The following is a 15,867-nucleotide window of genomic DNA, read 5'->3' as shown; positions in this document are numbered from 1 at the left end:
ATAGGGCACCTGCCCAAACCAGCAAAGTCTTATGGGTTTAGGTAGGGTTCTTCTTTGGGTCCAGCAGGACTATGTATTGGAGGAAGGGAGTGAGGAATTGGGACTTGGTGGCTATTCATCCTGGTAGCAGAAGAGAAGAATCTGGGGGATGAGAGATTAATTGACATTCAGATTTGCAGGAGGAAAAGGGACTTTGGGCCATCACTCCTGGCTTTACTCTGACAGGGTCACTGGGGATTGTGACAGTTTCTTAGATGAGTAGGGATCTACTGGGGCCATTATAAGTGGGGGAAAGTTTGTGGTCAGTACATATCAGTTTTTCAATCAATATGTGCCTGGCCTGTGAGAATTTGAAAACTGTTTTAGGGAAGAACTCAATAGTGCATAAATGCTTACAAAGTTGCAGCATGTATACCGTGAACAATGACTCTAGAGTTGAGGGTTAGGTTTGCCTCCTATGTCTGACCCTCACTATCTGTGTGACTTGGAGCACTTTATGTAACATCCCTTGGCCTCAATTCTTTCAGCTGCTGCATGGTCGGGGTGAGGGGAGTTGGAATTAATGGCTTCTGAGGTCACTCCCTTCCCCAGATTTAGGATCTTGTGTTCTTAACTCTGGTTTTTAGTGGCACTATTGGAGGGTCACTCAAGGGGAAACATTTTGAGGCAGCATGTGTTCTATCAAAATTTCCCTTCCAAATGTTTTACTCATGAATTCACAAGCCTAGACTTTTGCTTCTCTCCATGTGCTCCTCATGATGGTCAAGTGGCTTATATGTAAACTTATCTGATTCACAGCTGTCATAAGAATTGGCAGAGAATACAAATGTAAACTGAAGGTCTGGAAAAAAGTGTCCTGGACTTTGGTAGACTCCTAAAGTGTATGTGGGGATAAGGGGACTGTGGAGCCCACTGGTAGAATTCTGTCAACAGATGCTATAACTTAGCTTTCTTTTTACTTTGCTTCTCAAAACTCAGAGTTTTGTAGTAGGGTTTTTTTGTGATTGATTCAGCAAATGTGAGCTGAAGGTCCTTGTGATAGACAGATCAAGCAGACAAAAGTAGAACCAGGAGGTGTACTGGGGTTATGGTTTGAGGAAGTGGGTTATGGGTTGGCAAAACATATCTTTTTGGAGTAAGCTTCATGGGCTAATATCTCATTGGCAAAAAACCCTGAGAAGCAGGACACCCAGAACGTAACCTATGGGCAAAGTTCATGGGAAAGAGTTGATGAAAAGGAGCCGTGCCCCAAAGTGCTCTCTTCTTTGTGGGTGATCTGGCTTTTAGCCCAAGTCAGAAGCTTGAAATTCCTCTGATTTTCATCCCTCCTTTTCTCAATTTCTGACCTTTGCAGGGCAGAAATTCTAACAATTTGAATATCTCCTCTTGTTTCTTAGTTTAACTTCATTCTGATAACAGGAACTTAAAAAAAACCCAATATGGTAGCCTGAAACCAACTCTTGTAACTTGTTTGGTATTCTTGACCATGACTTTAGTAATCATTTCTTTTGAACCCATTCCAGAACCTTATTAAGAAGAGTGTATGCCCTGTCCTCCAATACTAATATCAATGTTTATGACCCAGAACCTATTTGTCCTTTCCATTTTGACTATGGCTAGCTTATCCCCTTCTTCTGTTTTTAGCTTGACTCATTAAACCAATTATTAGTATCCCTCTCTAAATATCTCACCCAGAGCAGCCCTAGGCTTCTCTTTATTTAGATAAAACCTGGTTGATATTTTTAATACCTAATGGGAATACATGCCTAACTCTGAGGTTTGCTTCCAGAGTAAAACTATATTCTTCCATGAAAATTCCTCATAATGTTCACTGCCCAAGATAGAATATTGGTCAAGATGATCACTGTTTTGGCCAATGTTGATCAGTAGAGGTCACAGTGACTGACTCAGCTATGACCCTTTCTTGAGCTTTCTACTTCATTTCTTTCTCTCTTTTTCTCCTAAACGTGAAGGGAAAAACCCATGTCACCTAGGGTAAAGCATGTGTATGCTTGGAGCTAATGAAATCAGCTCCTTAAGAGACTTTACTCTACCTTGAAGATCTCAGTTCCAAGGAGCCTCCTTTCTCAGCAAAGATTTAAAAAAATCTATCTTAAAATACAAATTGCAGGTAGGATTTGTAAAATACTCTGATATCCGTTGAGGGCAGGTCAGTGATCTCTCAGACCAATGATTTTGCTAAAATCAATTATCCCCAGATTTCCCCTTTCTTATTTCTTATAGAAAACCCAAACCAAACCCAAACCCACATAGGTTACAATTATCTTGTTTTTATATGTCAACCCATTTAAAAATTAAATAACAGGTAAATTTAAAATAGCAAAACTCTTAGTAATGAATTCTAATCATATTACAGAGAGAGAGAAAGAGAGAGAGAAGAGAGAGAGAGAGAGACAGAGAGAGACAGAGAGAGAAGAGAGAAAGAGAGAGAGAGAGAGAGAGAGAGAGAGAGAGAGAGAGAGAGAGAGAGAGAGAGAGAGAGAGAGAGAGAGAGAGAGAGAGAGAGAGAGAGAGAGAGGTGGCACTCCCTGGAAGTAAGGTGGTTATATAGAAGTCCAGAACAAATGAAGCAAAGCATAATTGAACCCTCATGAAGTAATAGTTCTAGGGGGAGGAGGGGAGGTGACTTGGTGGACAGAGAGCCAGGTGAAGATATGGGAGGTCCTGGATTCAAATCTGAATTCAGATACTTCCAAGCTGTGCAAATAACCCTGGAAAAGTCACAATCCACATTGTCTTGTGCTTACTGAGACCAATACACAAGTATTGATTCTAAGATGGAAGGAAAGGTTTAAAAAAAGGAATAATCCTATCAAAGGAATATTCCGCATTCAGGAAAGCAAGGTCTCAGGTCAAGTTTTTCTAAGGTAGAAAGTGAGGAAGAATGGTCTGGTGAGTGAATTGAGGCCCCAAGCAGGAACAATTCTTTTGGTGGTGGTTCAAGAACTGGATATGGATGAATGGTGGAGAAAGTATATACCTTTAGCAACAAGTCAGTTGACAAAGCTGCAAGGAGGAGCTGTAGAATAGTGAATGAAGTGAATGCTGCTGGGGCTTTCTTAAAATAGTGGGTTTTGTCCTAAAAAAAAGCAATAGTTCCTGACTTTGAAGAGCTTATAAGCCTACTGATATGGTACTTTAAAGATTTAGTGCTATGAGGGGCTGTAGAGATCATGTAGGCCAAACCCTCAATTTTACAGATGAGGAAACCAAGGCAGATTACTTTCTCTGAGTCATATAGTTAGTATAAAGTTGATATAAGGTTCAAACTCAGGTCCTTTGACTCTAATAAATTGGAGTTATTATTGTCATCATCATTACCATTTTCATCACGGTCATAAAGAGTGAACATATTTTGAAAATGTATCCTTAATAAAAAAGTTTCATGGTTCTTGCTGACTAAAAGCAAATGAATACCTCTGAGATAGATATCTGAATGATAGCTAGGGGAGGAGGAGAGAAAATGATCTTGCTCCAATTCCAGTGAGCTTGGATAATCATGTAGGATTGGGCACGATCTCCCTTTTGACTTTTTGTAATTGTATATATCTGTCTGACCTAAGCCTAGTCAGAAGTGTGAAAGAAACAAGTTATTTCTCATCTGATTGGCTTTGCCTATATGTACTTGCTGATTTACCCAGTGATTTTTCCCTCTTTTTTCTCCATGATTATTACTGTGTTGTTTTTATTCAAAACCATAACCATATGGATCTTCTGGCAAAAAGAACATTGATGACTTTCCAACATAAAAACATAATATAAACAATCAGGCCTTTCCTCTAAAGATAGATCTACATGACAGGATATTAGAATTGGAAGGGACTTTAGAGGTCATCAAGGCCATTTTACAGAAGAGAATACTAAGGTTCATCTAGAAATAACTTAACCAAGGTCACACAGTTAGAAACTGATGATCAGAACTTAGACCCACAAGTCTTCAGTGTTCTTTTTAGTATTATCATGCTGCTTCTTAAATGCACCAGGGCTTAGCTGAGTTTCTAACACATAGTAGGAGTTTGTCTTAGAAGCCAGATTTAAAGTGCAAGTTGAGATTTTCAGCCATTTATCTTCCCCATACCTCCCCCTCTCCTTCTTCCTTTCCCTCTCTCTCTCACCTCTCTGTCTCTTTCTCTTTCCCCCCTTCTCTCCCCCTTCCTCTCTCTCTCTCTCTCTCTCTCTCTCTCTCTCTCTCTCTCTCTCTCTCTCTCTCTCTCTCTCTCTCTCACACACACACACACACACACACACACACACACACATATCCCCTCCAGCTCTCAAATGCACATTTCATTACAAAGTTTGGAATCATATTTTCACTGTTAAAGTTGTTCAGTTTGATTCTGTTCTAAATCAAAAGGGGGGAAATGCACTCAGGCCCAAGCTATTTTTTAAGAAGAAAACAATAAATGGATGGTTAAAGGGTATATAAAATACATATTCTTCCAATGTTTATATTTCAATTTTCTTATAAAATGAAAGCACATGTTTTTCTACAAATTAATACAAAGCACTGTGGTTCAAATTTTAATTAAATAGAAATTCAGCAAGCAAAGTATTTTCTTATATCAATTTTATTTTTTCTTAAACCCTTACCTTCTCTCTTGGAATCAATATTGTGTATTGATTCCAAGACAGAAGAGTGGTAAGGGCTAGACTATGGGGCTTAAGTGATTTGCCAAGGTCACATTGCTAGGAAATATGTGAAGTCAGATTTGAACCCACAATCTCCCACCTCTAGGCATGACTCTCAATCCACTGAGCTACCAAGCTGCCCCATGTGTCAATTTTAAAATATTAGCACCATCCCTAGCATATAGTAGGCATTTAATAAGTGTCTAGAAACAATTTAAATGCTGGGGTTCCATTTATATAAACTAATGATTTATAAAAGTTGTAGAAATGAAATAAAGAAGTATAAAATGCCCATTATCAGAGAGAAAGAAGCAATTAATGCTTGAGAAAGAGCCCCAAACATTAATTAGTTCATTACGATAATTAGGTATTATGATAATCAAGTGGTTATCACAAAGAAGGCAGCTAGCTATTTAGGCAGAATAGGCAGGTGCTTGTGTTGATCAGTGTAGGGAAGGCTCTCTTCCCTAAAATTTCCAGTTTAGCCTAGTTTCCTCATTTGACAGGTCAGTACACCAAAGCCTGCAGGCATCTAGTGACTTGCTAAAGATTCCTCAGGAAGTCAATAGGAGATCCAGGAAGCATTCAAATAATCTTTTCTGAAAACCCATGAGCCATTTCTAGCATTGAGATTTGCAAGTGATTTTAGAGACTTCAGTCACTTTTAGTCATGTCTGACTATCCATGACCCTATTTGAGGTTTTTTTGACTTGGCAAAGATCCTGAAGTAGTCTGTGATTTTTTTATTCAGCTCATTTTATAGATGAGAAAACTGAGGCAAACAGAAGTGACTTGCCCAGGGTCACATAGCTAGTAAATATCTGAGGTTGTATTTGAACTCAAGAAGATGAGTCTTCCTAATTCTAAGCCAATTGCTCCATTTGCGGCAGGGCATAATCAGTAGTGATTTGGCATTAAGGCAGCATATTTGAATAGATCTCTGAGCTCATTCCTGTGGACAGTCCTTCCAACAGAGTAGATGGTAGCTCATCTACACCTGTGCCTCTTGTTATTTTTCTTCATGATCTTTCTGTAAATACAGGGATCAATCCAGTATGCCTAGGATCTCCCTCTGGGTCTTTCTTTTTTGATCATGACCTTCAGATAGTTCAATAATTCTTAGACTGTCCCTTCTGGATCTATTTTCTAGGTCAATTGTTTTTTCCAATGAGATATTTCATATTTTCTTCCATTTTTTTCATTTTTGGTTTTGTTTTATTGTTTCTTAATATCTCATGAAGTCATTAGCTTTCATTTGCCCAATTCTAATTTTTAAAGAATAATTTTCTTCCATGATCTTTTGATCTTCCTTTTCCATTTGATCCATTATACTTTTCATGGAACTCTTTTCTTCATTGGATTTTTTTTGACCTCTTTTTCCAGTTGGTAAATTCTGATTTTTAATCTGTTATTTTCTTTTTGCATTACTTTCATTTCTTTTCCCCATTTTATTCTACCTCTCTTATTTGATTTTTGAATTCCTTTTTGAGTTCTTCCAGTACCTGAGACCCATTTTTTTCTTTGAAGTTTTGCATGTTGGCTGCTTTGATCTCACTGTCTCCTACTAAATCTCTTGTGTTGCTCTTTGTCACTATAGAAATTTTCCATGGTTAGGTGTTTCTTTTGCTTTTTTGCTCATTTTCCCAGTCTTTTTTTGACCTATGAGTTCTGAAAACTGATAATTCTAACTCCTCTGCTGATGACTACAGGTCTGAACACTGTGAGCTATTTTACCCTGGGGCTAACAACTTCACCAAGGGCAAAACACTACAGACTTTGGAGCCTTACTGTGGATGGTCCCAGGGCTTAGGACTTTAAGGTATGGGTGTGGGGTGCTCTGCTGTTGGTTTAGGTAGGGCCCTGGCATCCTGAAGTTGACCTATGTTTAAGCTTGGAACCTGGCATAGTAAGTGGAGAGTGGTTGACCAGCACTCTTCTGTGTGCAGTTTTACTTGTGGTTCTTCTTTATCCTATGAAAGTTGTTTCCTTCTGCCTACCTTTTGAGTTGTTTTCCAGAGAAGAGTCCCCTTGTTCTGTCTTGTTGGTTTTGTGACTTCTTTTGTTTTGAGGTGCTATTTTAAGTTTGTTTTGGGACAATTGTTGGAGTGATTTCAACTTTTGTTGCTATTAAGCCACCATCTTGGCTTTACCCCCCTCCCTTTGCATCTTTCAACATTTTTTTAGGCACCAGGGCCATGCTTGGACTTTCCATCTGTTTTTTCTTATTCTCACCACATGACCATTCCATTTCCTTTTCCAAATCTACATTTCTTGGATAATATTCCTTAAGGCACTTTTTGTGTGCAAAACATTTTTAATGTGTTGTAGATTATTTGCAGACACTATATGCCTTTCTTTCCCTTTGGGGTCACCCTTGAAGGCTGTGGCAGCCAGGGTTCCCAATCATAGTATGGCACCAAATATATGGGTTTTTGTCTCCGAGGGCATCTTGGCATCCATCATTAAAAAACATAGAAATATTTAGTGTGGTCAATTAGGAGTTAATAAAGAACTCCTAATAGGTATAAAATACTAACAAAAAGAGTCACTTATTACAAATTTAAAAGCAGACTTCCTTAGTGGAAGTGCTTGATATCATTTAGATTTGAAACCATGTGGCCTTAGTCATATCTCTGGATCCTGAACTCAGTTGTAAATAAGAGAAGTTGAACAAAATGGTAAAGTCAGGAAAGTGGCACAATGGAAGGAACCCTGCAAGGATTCATGGTCAGAAATATTTAAGTTCAACACCACTCTGAGACATTTATTAGCTCTGTGATCCTGGGCAAATCACAGCCTCAGTTGGAATTCCCATCTATGAAATGGAGATTATAATAATATCTACCTCCTAAGGTTGTTGTGAGGATCAAAATGAGATCATATTTTTAACTTTTTTTTTGGTAAACCTTAATACTCTATGTGAATGCTTCTATCATTATTATTTTGTAAAGGTTCCTTCTAACTCTAAATTTTATCATCCCAAATCCACCATGTGGACCTGGGGCAAAGGAGAGAAGAGGAGGACCATTCCCACTTAGGAGGGTAGTTTCACCCATATGTGGCCCAATTTATGGGACTTTTACTTATCGAATATAAGAATCAACATGGTGTAGTGGGCAGAAAACTATCATTGGAGCTAGGAAGACCTGAGTTCATGTCCTAAAGAAGCCAACTTGCATTAGCTGAGGGATCAAGCTAACCATGTCCTCTGTTCCCCCATCAGAACAATTTTCTTGGCTTCAAGTTCTTTATTGCTTCAAGTTTAATGAAAATCAATCCATGCTTCACAAGACAGCAAAGAAAGGAAAATGCCAGATGTCTCATGGAGAGAAAGGGGAAACAAGATGACCAAATCAAGGAATAAACACAAAGCAAATTAAGATGACTCTAAACTTTTTGATTGAGCAATGGATACAAGTATTTTTAAGGCATTTATGGTTTTTGGATAGCTCAAAGTCCACAAGTAAAAGAAGGAAGGGCTGAACAGAATCACTCAGAATGGCATTTAAGCATCCCTTGGTGACATCCTCTGAAGACTAGTGTTCAGAGTGGTAGAGTGAAGAATTGTAAAAACTTCATGTCCTTATACTTTCCCTAGTTAGTTCCCTGTCAGTGGAGTGAATGAGAGATTTTACTTAAGGCCTTATTAAAATTACTGTTAAATCTCAAAATTTTGGAACTCATAATTACCCAAAACAGATGACCATGAGATCCATGGAAGGTTTTAAGGGTTTAAAAAATAAATCTGAGTTCATAAACTTGGAATTTTAGAATTGGAAGGGGCTTTGAGGATCATCTTATAGTTGATGAGTCTGAGGTCCAGTTTAGTACAACTAATTCATGGCAGGGAGACCCAGGCAGGAAACCCAGTCTCTTATCTCCCAAAGAGTCATGAAAAGTAGAACCTTGGAACCACAAGAGTTCAGTGGTATTCCAGTGGTGCCTCCTACATAAATGAAAGAAAAATAAATTGCTAAAAACTAAACTTGCTGAGCAGTTATATTGACTGATTCCCCACATTTTAGAAGCATGAATCATTTAGAATTTCCTTGATTATGAATTTAAATTGTGTATTTAAGTTGTAACAGACAATGCCATCCCAAGAGGTAGAAATTTGGCTTCTCCCCCTGGTGTCTTTGTAAGACTACTTAGTTTAAGTAGTCTTAGGCTTCAATTTTCTCCTGTAAAGTGGGAGTAATTATGTCTATTTCAATTTACATGAAGGGATTATTATTAGGAAGAGAAAAGATAATTGTCAATCACTTTGTAAAAGCTAACTAGTTTCCTCCACTTCTCCTTTTCTCTTCTTCCCTTTCTCCTCTTCAATCTCTTTTATGAGTATTAATACTTATTAATTATCACTAAAAACCCATGTAATAATAAGAGGGCAGCCACATGGCACAGGATAGAGAACAGGGTTTGGAAACAAGAAGACTCATCTTCATGAGTTCAAATCTGGCTTCAGACACTTACTAGGTAAAACAGTTTGCCAACACTTAACTTTGCCTTAGTTTCCAGAGCTGGAAAAGAAATTGACAAACTATTTTAGTAGCTCTGTGAAGAAAACCCCAAATGGGATCACGAAGAGTCAGATGCAACTGAAATGATTGAACACAACAAAGTGTAATAATGATGATGGATATAATGGGTATAATAATATGGATACAATTGTTGTAGTAATACTGTAGTAGTAGGGAATGCCATAATATTACTATTTTCATATTTGTGTAAAGACTTTGAAAAACCATAAAGTGCTATATGAATGTATAGAATTCATATTAAAATTAAGTTATATTTAACTTTCAGGACTATCTCTATTGCATACTTTGAGATATACTGGCATTACCCCATTATTAATATTATTTATTTTGGGGCTCAGTTGGACTTCCATTTTATCTTAGTAGTACATTATAACCTGATATGCCCTATCAGCTAATCCATTTCCTGAGACTATTAGGACAGAGGATGCTTGCCATATGACCAAGGCATCCTCATTACAAGAATAGTGTGGTTTGGACGTTCCATTGACTTTCTTTTTGTTAATTATAGCTCACAATCAGAGGAGTAGAATAGTTGATAAGTTGTTTCTTTCTGTAGGGCATTGATTGGAAAAATAACTTTTTGAGCTTCATCAAAATGGAAGGCATAAAGAGTGATGCAAACTCACCTCCTCCAAAGGCCCGGATTATACCTCAATCCATTAAGTTACTGTCAAAGCCAGCCTAATAGTTGTCTCCAATGTTTCCCTCAGGCTTTCCAGGCCACTCATTGGAATGAACATTTTTCCTACTAGAAGCAGCTGGATGCTCCTTATGCTGGAAGTCTGGTTTCCAGTCAAGTTCTCATCTGCCTGATTTTCTTCTAAGGATACATGATTAATTGTGCTGGTTTTCTGCACTTACCAAATCCCAATTTGGCAAGCATGCTTTTGAATTGGATAATTAATGTTAGACATCTGGAATGACCCATGTGAGCTTTCTTCTGCTTTGAATGAATTTCATGAAGGGTTTTCATGGAAGTTTGTTGGCCACCCTGAGTGGATCACTTGTTACTCTGGATGGGATTTCTTTTAAGTGGTGCTGATACAACCTGAAATACAAAGGGAATCCTGGGAAGCCAACATCATCCTCTTCTCAAAAGAAGACAATTAAATCAATTGTAGTGCAGGTCCTGGGGCTCACCACCTTCAACTCTTACTGGTATTAGCAGGTTGGGTCCAAAGAGTGTCTGACTACTGCTTCCTTCATGATTCTAGGAGTAATCCTGAGGGGCTGGGAGTAGGGTTTAGTAACATTGTTTTGTTTTTAACAACCCTTACCTTCCATCTTAGCATCATCATTGTATATTGGTCCCAAGGCAGAAAAGTGGTATGGGATAGGCAACAGGAGTTAAGTGACTTGCCCCGGGTCACACAGCTAGGAAGTGTCTGAGGCCAGATTTGAATGTAGAACCTATCATATTTAAGCTTGGCTCTCAATCCACTGATCTACATAGTTGCTCCCTACCTAGTATTATTGTTGATGAACCCCTGCGTTGAGCGTCCTCTGCTGATTATCAGTCAATATCAACTAGCCTATTAGGCTAGATCTAATTAGCTTTTAGTAATAGGTACTGATTTAGGTAGCATAATAAGAATAATTAATGTAAAATATCTCTTCAAACTCTGGCAATAAGTCTCCCACAAATATGAGCAAAGTTTCAGGCGAAAGTGGATTTGAGCTTATAAAGTTTTAAAGCTACTTTTCTTTGGAGTGTTTGGTTTGTCTTTTATGTCTCTCAACTCCCAATGCATTGCTTTCCTGGGGATACTCTAATTGCCACTGATGGGAAGTTCCAAATCTGGCTTTTCAAAATTCACAAGGTCATCTTCTTGTAAAGGTGGTGGCACAGAATCTCTCTTCTTTCCACCTCTCCTTACTCTCCAAGTGATTCCCTTTCAGAGATTTGTCTGAAGCTACTCTACTTTCTGATTGTCTTGACACTGGAATAAATGATTGTGGACCAGCCTGATGTTTTTTTATTCAAGCCCCATGGACCATGACTAAGTCTTCAATCAATGTCAATACACTTTGGATGTAGCAGCATTTCATTCCAACTAATAACTGGAAGCATTTTTACTTGTTTGGTTCAGCAGTGACAGTCTCACTTGATAAAAAGTATCAGAGGACTTAGCATCTTATTAGTTACTTTAAATGGAATGGTATGATTGATTGATTGATAGATTGAGTCCACCTAGATCCATACATAGTCAATCTAGAGACAGTTATTAAATGCAGAATCTATTCACATAGCAGTTTTTGTTCCACCTTAAACAAAAATGGTGATATTTTTCTTAACAATTCAACCATCACTTATTAAGAGACTACTAAGTGCAAGGCACTGTGCTACGTGCAAGGATTCCAAAAAATTTTAAACTAAATAGTTTCTACCCTTGGGAAACTTCCATTCAACTTTTTTGGGGCACAAGAGAGATTTTATACATATATGTGTATATATATATATATACATACTAGGAACTAATTACAGAAAATAGTATATTGCAAAGTACTAAACAACCTACAGAAATATGACCACACCAGGCAATACCTGGTGTAAGATGTGAACATGTTCCTTGAATGAACTAGAAAGGAAGCAAGGTCAGAAACTATGATAGATCGGTCCCATGGGCTCCTTAAAAGTCAGTTTAGTCAGTTCAAGTGGGAAACCAAGCTTGAAGAAAAATCCAGTTCTTGATAAGATAAGTAGAAGAAACCGGAAACTAGAGAACAAGAGTACCCAAGAATCCCTGTGAACTGGAAAAGTATAAGTGTTGGTGGCCAACCTTTATAAGGACTTCAGAAACAATAGATGGGTCAGAATCAGAGCTTTATAGGGTCATAGGTGAGGTGCTGGAAGGGACCTTCAAGACAATCTAGTCCAATCTTATCCATTTATACCTTCATTAACTTATTTATCATCTATCCATTCTATCTGTCCAGCTGTCTGTATCATTTATTTATCTATGTGTCTATCTGTCTATCTATCGATCTATCTAATCTGTCTATCTGTCTGTCCATCTCTGCCCTTGATTTCTAAAGCTTTATTGAGTGAGATTGTTTTAGAAAAAGAGTGATGGCTTTTATTTCTTTTAATTCCCCAAAATGAAAAGCTTTTCTCCATACATATACACATGCGCGTGTGCGCGCACGCACGCATGCACACACACACACAAAGACAAAAGAAAATTAGATAAAGTTGAGAAGACTGCATTCACACATACATACAAGATGAGGCAGGACTGTGGCTTTAAAAATTCTTATTTATAGTCCCAGTCATGAGCAAAAGACTTTATAATTGATCAGCTTTGGGGACTTAGACCACAAGCTGACTTCTCTCTCAGTACTTTTTAGAGAAATAATGCAGGATGGAGAAGTCCCCATGAATGGTGCTTGGCTTGGTATAAGCTGAGTGGGTATCCCAGTATCAATTTGACTAACTTCACCAAATTCACACCCTCATAGATCACATATGACCCTGAATTAATGTATTTCCCAAGTCCAGAGAAAAATATTCTTTCCTTCAAGTCGTTATAATACTGCTTTAGATGTTCCTTTGAAGCCCTAAGGAACTTCACAATCAACAGGCAGAATCGTTTTTTCTTAGACATCTGATGATGACCTAGATAAGGTCCAGCTGGTTGCTAAACAGCTTGCTTGAGACAAAGATATTATCATTTAATAGTGAATTTATACTATGGTTCATAGAAGATGGGCTGAAGCTAGAGTAGCTGCTACAGTTGTCACCTGGCAGTCTACACTCTTCTAGAGTAATGCAACTTCATTTTACAGATTTAAAAAATGAGATCCATATAGATGAAGTGATTTGTCCAAAGCCACATCAGAAGTGGGATTTGAACCCCATTCTCTAACTGAAGTAGCAGTTTTCTTTACACTATACCCCAGTGAGCATGGATAGACTTCAGGAGATAGTGGAGGATAGAAGGGTATGACATACTATGCTCCATGGGGTCATGAAAAATTGGGCATGACTGAACAACCAAACAATGAGTAGTACCACAACCACTGACATCTCACTCTCATTCTTCTCCACAGACCCCAAAATGTTAACTTTGCATTACATTCTTGGCTTGGGTTCCCTCATGGAAATGTAAAACCTTTCACTCTGGACTTGGTGGAAGTTTGTTTTATCTTTCTTTATATAAAATATCTACAATTTTGGGGGCAGCTGAGTGGCTTAGTGCACTGAGAACCAGAGCAAGAGACAGGAGATCTTGGGTTCAAATATGACCTCAGACACTTCCTAGCTGTGTGACTCTGGGCAAGTCACTTAACCCCCATTGACTAGCCCTTACCACTTTTCTGCCTTGGAACCAGTACATAGTATGTATTCTAAGACAGAAGGTAAGGGCTTAAAATATTTACAATTTTAAATGTAAGGTTTTTTTTTTCAAAAAGAGAGCTGGAAGGTGTTGACTGTAAAATCCAAATCACAACAATAAAATAAAATTCACAACTATGAACAGAAATTGAATGATTACTGACTAGTCAATGAATGATCTGTAGTCAGATCAACTGGATAGAACAGAGGTCTAGATAATGCTAAACTGAAAGAAAAGTCAATAATGTAAAGAAGATACTGATTACAATTGTAGAATATCAACCTGACTGATTTGTTCAAACAAACTGTTGACTCATAAAAAAGGAAATGCATAGAAGAAAAGATAAAAACTCTGACTAACACCTGGAGAGGTGATATAATCAATATATCAGCCATAATGAGGAGGAGGCTCAAGCCAGCAAGATCTCATTTTCTTTGCCATAAGAGAAATGTGACCATCAAGAGCAACTCTGATTTTGAGTTCACTTATAAGTTCATTAATGAAGTTGTTCATCCTTCATTTCAAAGAGGACTGAAATGACATCATGGAGTGATATCTTGACTAGTGCATAAAATTGGATATAAGTGAGGAAAAGTTACACAAAGTCTTGAGCCTCACGATCTCTTCCAAAGTCATTATAATCCAGTGGTGAGAAAAAAAGTCAGGATAACTGGTGATGGCCTGGGATGCAATGCATGATCTTGGTTTCTTCAATGTCTAACAACTCTCTAAGGGCTCCACAGTACCTGCTTCTACCATCTTCCTGGCCATGGGAACAAATTGTTCTCATCTTCCCATTCCACTACAGGAAGTCTTCAGATATGCTTGGGGAAGACATCCTCCTAACTCACCAATGGGTTTAAAGCTTGTCATTTACTCTTAATTTGATTTAGCCTGTCTGCCATGACAGTTTCCTGGGGAGTGCCTATTAGCATGTTATAGCTTCTTGGAGCCACAGGTGAGAGTTGGGTGGCAGGTGGACACCAAAAGAGGATGAGAAGTCCTGAAAAGGGTTCAACAAGTCCTCACACCAGAGGTGCTAGTCTTCATTGGACACCTCATATATTACACAAAAGATAAAATGTAAATGTGTAAATGGAAGGTGGTCTCAAAGAGAAAACACTAGTGCTGGGGGAGTGAGGTGAGGAGGACATAAAAAACTTCTCAGAGAAAATGGAATTTGGTCTGAGTCTTAAAGGCACTGGAGGTGAAGGAGAGCATTCCAGGCTTTGGATCCAGGTCATGAGATGGAGTAGCATGTGCAATGAATAGTAAAAGAGCCAGTGCCATTGGATAGTAGTGTAGTAGTTAGAGGGAAGAAGACTGGAAAAGTAGGAAGCCATAAAGTTGTGAGAGAATTTAAATTCTGAACAAAGCATTTATAGCTTCTTTAGGAGGTAAAAGGGAGCCACAGGAGTGTATTGAAGAGAAGAGAGATATGATCAGACATGTATCACTTTGGAAACCAAGTGAAAAATGTTTTGGAATGAAGAGAGACCTGAGGCAGGATGACCAACCGAAGGGCTATTGTAACAGTCCAAGCATGACTTTATGAGTACTGGTGTCAACACTAGGCATGTTAAGACTCCCCTCAGTGGATTGGGCAGATGAGAATAATTTGTTCCCATGTCCATGAAGGCTGCTGAAGTGGGTACTATGTAGAGCTTAGAGCTTGGTTAGAAAGAAGCCAAGATAACTCATTGAATCCTGGGCCATCATGAGTCACCTTGACTTTTGTCTTGCAGCTCGACTCTGGAGGAGAGAATGAGGCTGATGACTTGTGCAACTGCTTTGCTTTTATGTCCTAGTTAAGACTGCCCTCCATGACGTCATTTGGGTCCTCCTTGAGTACGGAGGACAATAATTTATTTTTTGTACTGTCTTTTATGTACTGTCCATGGTCCTTTGCAAGTTGTCATCCTGATCAAAATGTGAATCCTTAAGATCAAAGACCCTGTTTTCAAACTTTCTTTGTATTGTCAGAATTAAGAATAGAGCTTGGCACATAGCTAGAGCTTAATCAATGTTTGTGGACTTACTGCCTTCCTAATAACCTTCAATGGCCTCCTAATGCCTCTAAGACACAATAGAAACTCCTTTATTTATCTTTTAATGCCCTTATTGTCCTGGTGCCAACCCATTTTGCACCTTATTCCTTTTCCTTTACTCTCTGATCCAGTCAAACTGCCTTCTCTTTATTCAACGTCCTCCATCTACTGTCTTCATGCCTTTGTACTTACCCTTCCCCATGCCTGGAATATTCTCTCCTCCACTCTGCTTTTTAGACTCTCCCTCTTCTGTGAAGACACAGCTGAAGGACCATCTTCCTCATATGA

The 15,867-nt window shown here is 38.4% G+C and overlaps 1 protein-coding gene across 1 annotated transcript in view; it reads left to right on the top strand.

The window, feature by feature from the left end:
- The window catches only part of LOC100030437 (collagen alpha-4(VI) chain-like), a 202,575-nt gene that overhangs the window by 97,599 nt on the left and 89,109 nt on the right, over positions 1-15,867 (top strand). The window lies entirely within an intron of this gene.

The sequence above is a fragment of the Monodelphis domestica genome, chromosome 5, assembly GCF_027887165.1.
Source record: "Monodelphis domestica isolate mMonDom1 chromosome 5, mMonDom1.pri, whole genome shotgun sequence".
In the NCBI taxonomy this organism is placed as follows: Eukaryota; Metazoa; Chordata; class Mammalia; order Didelphimorphia; family Didelphidae; genus Monodelphis; species Monodelphis domestica.
This window is presented reverse-complemented; position numbering and strand designations above follow the sequence as displayed.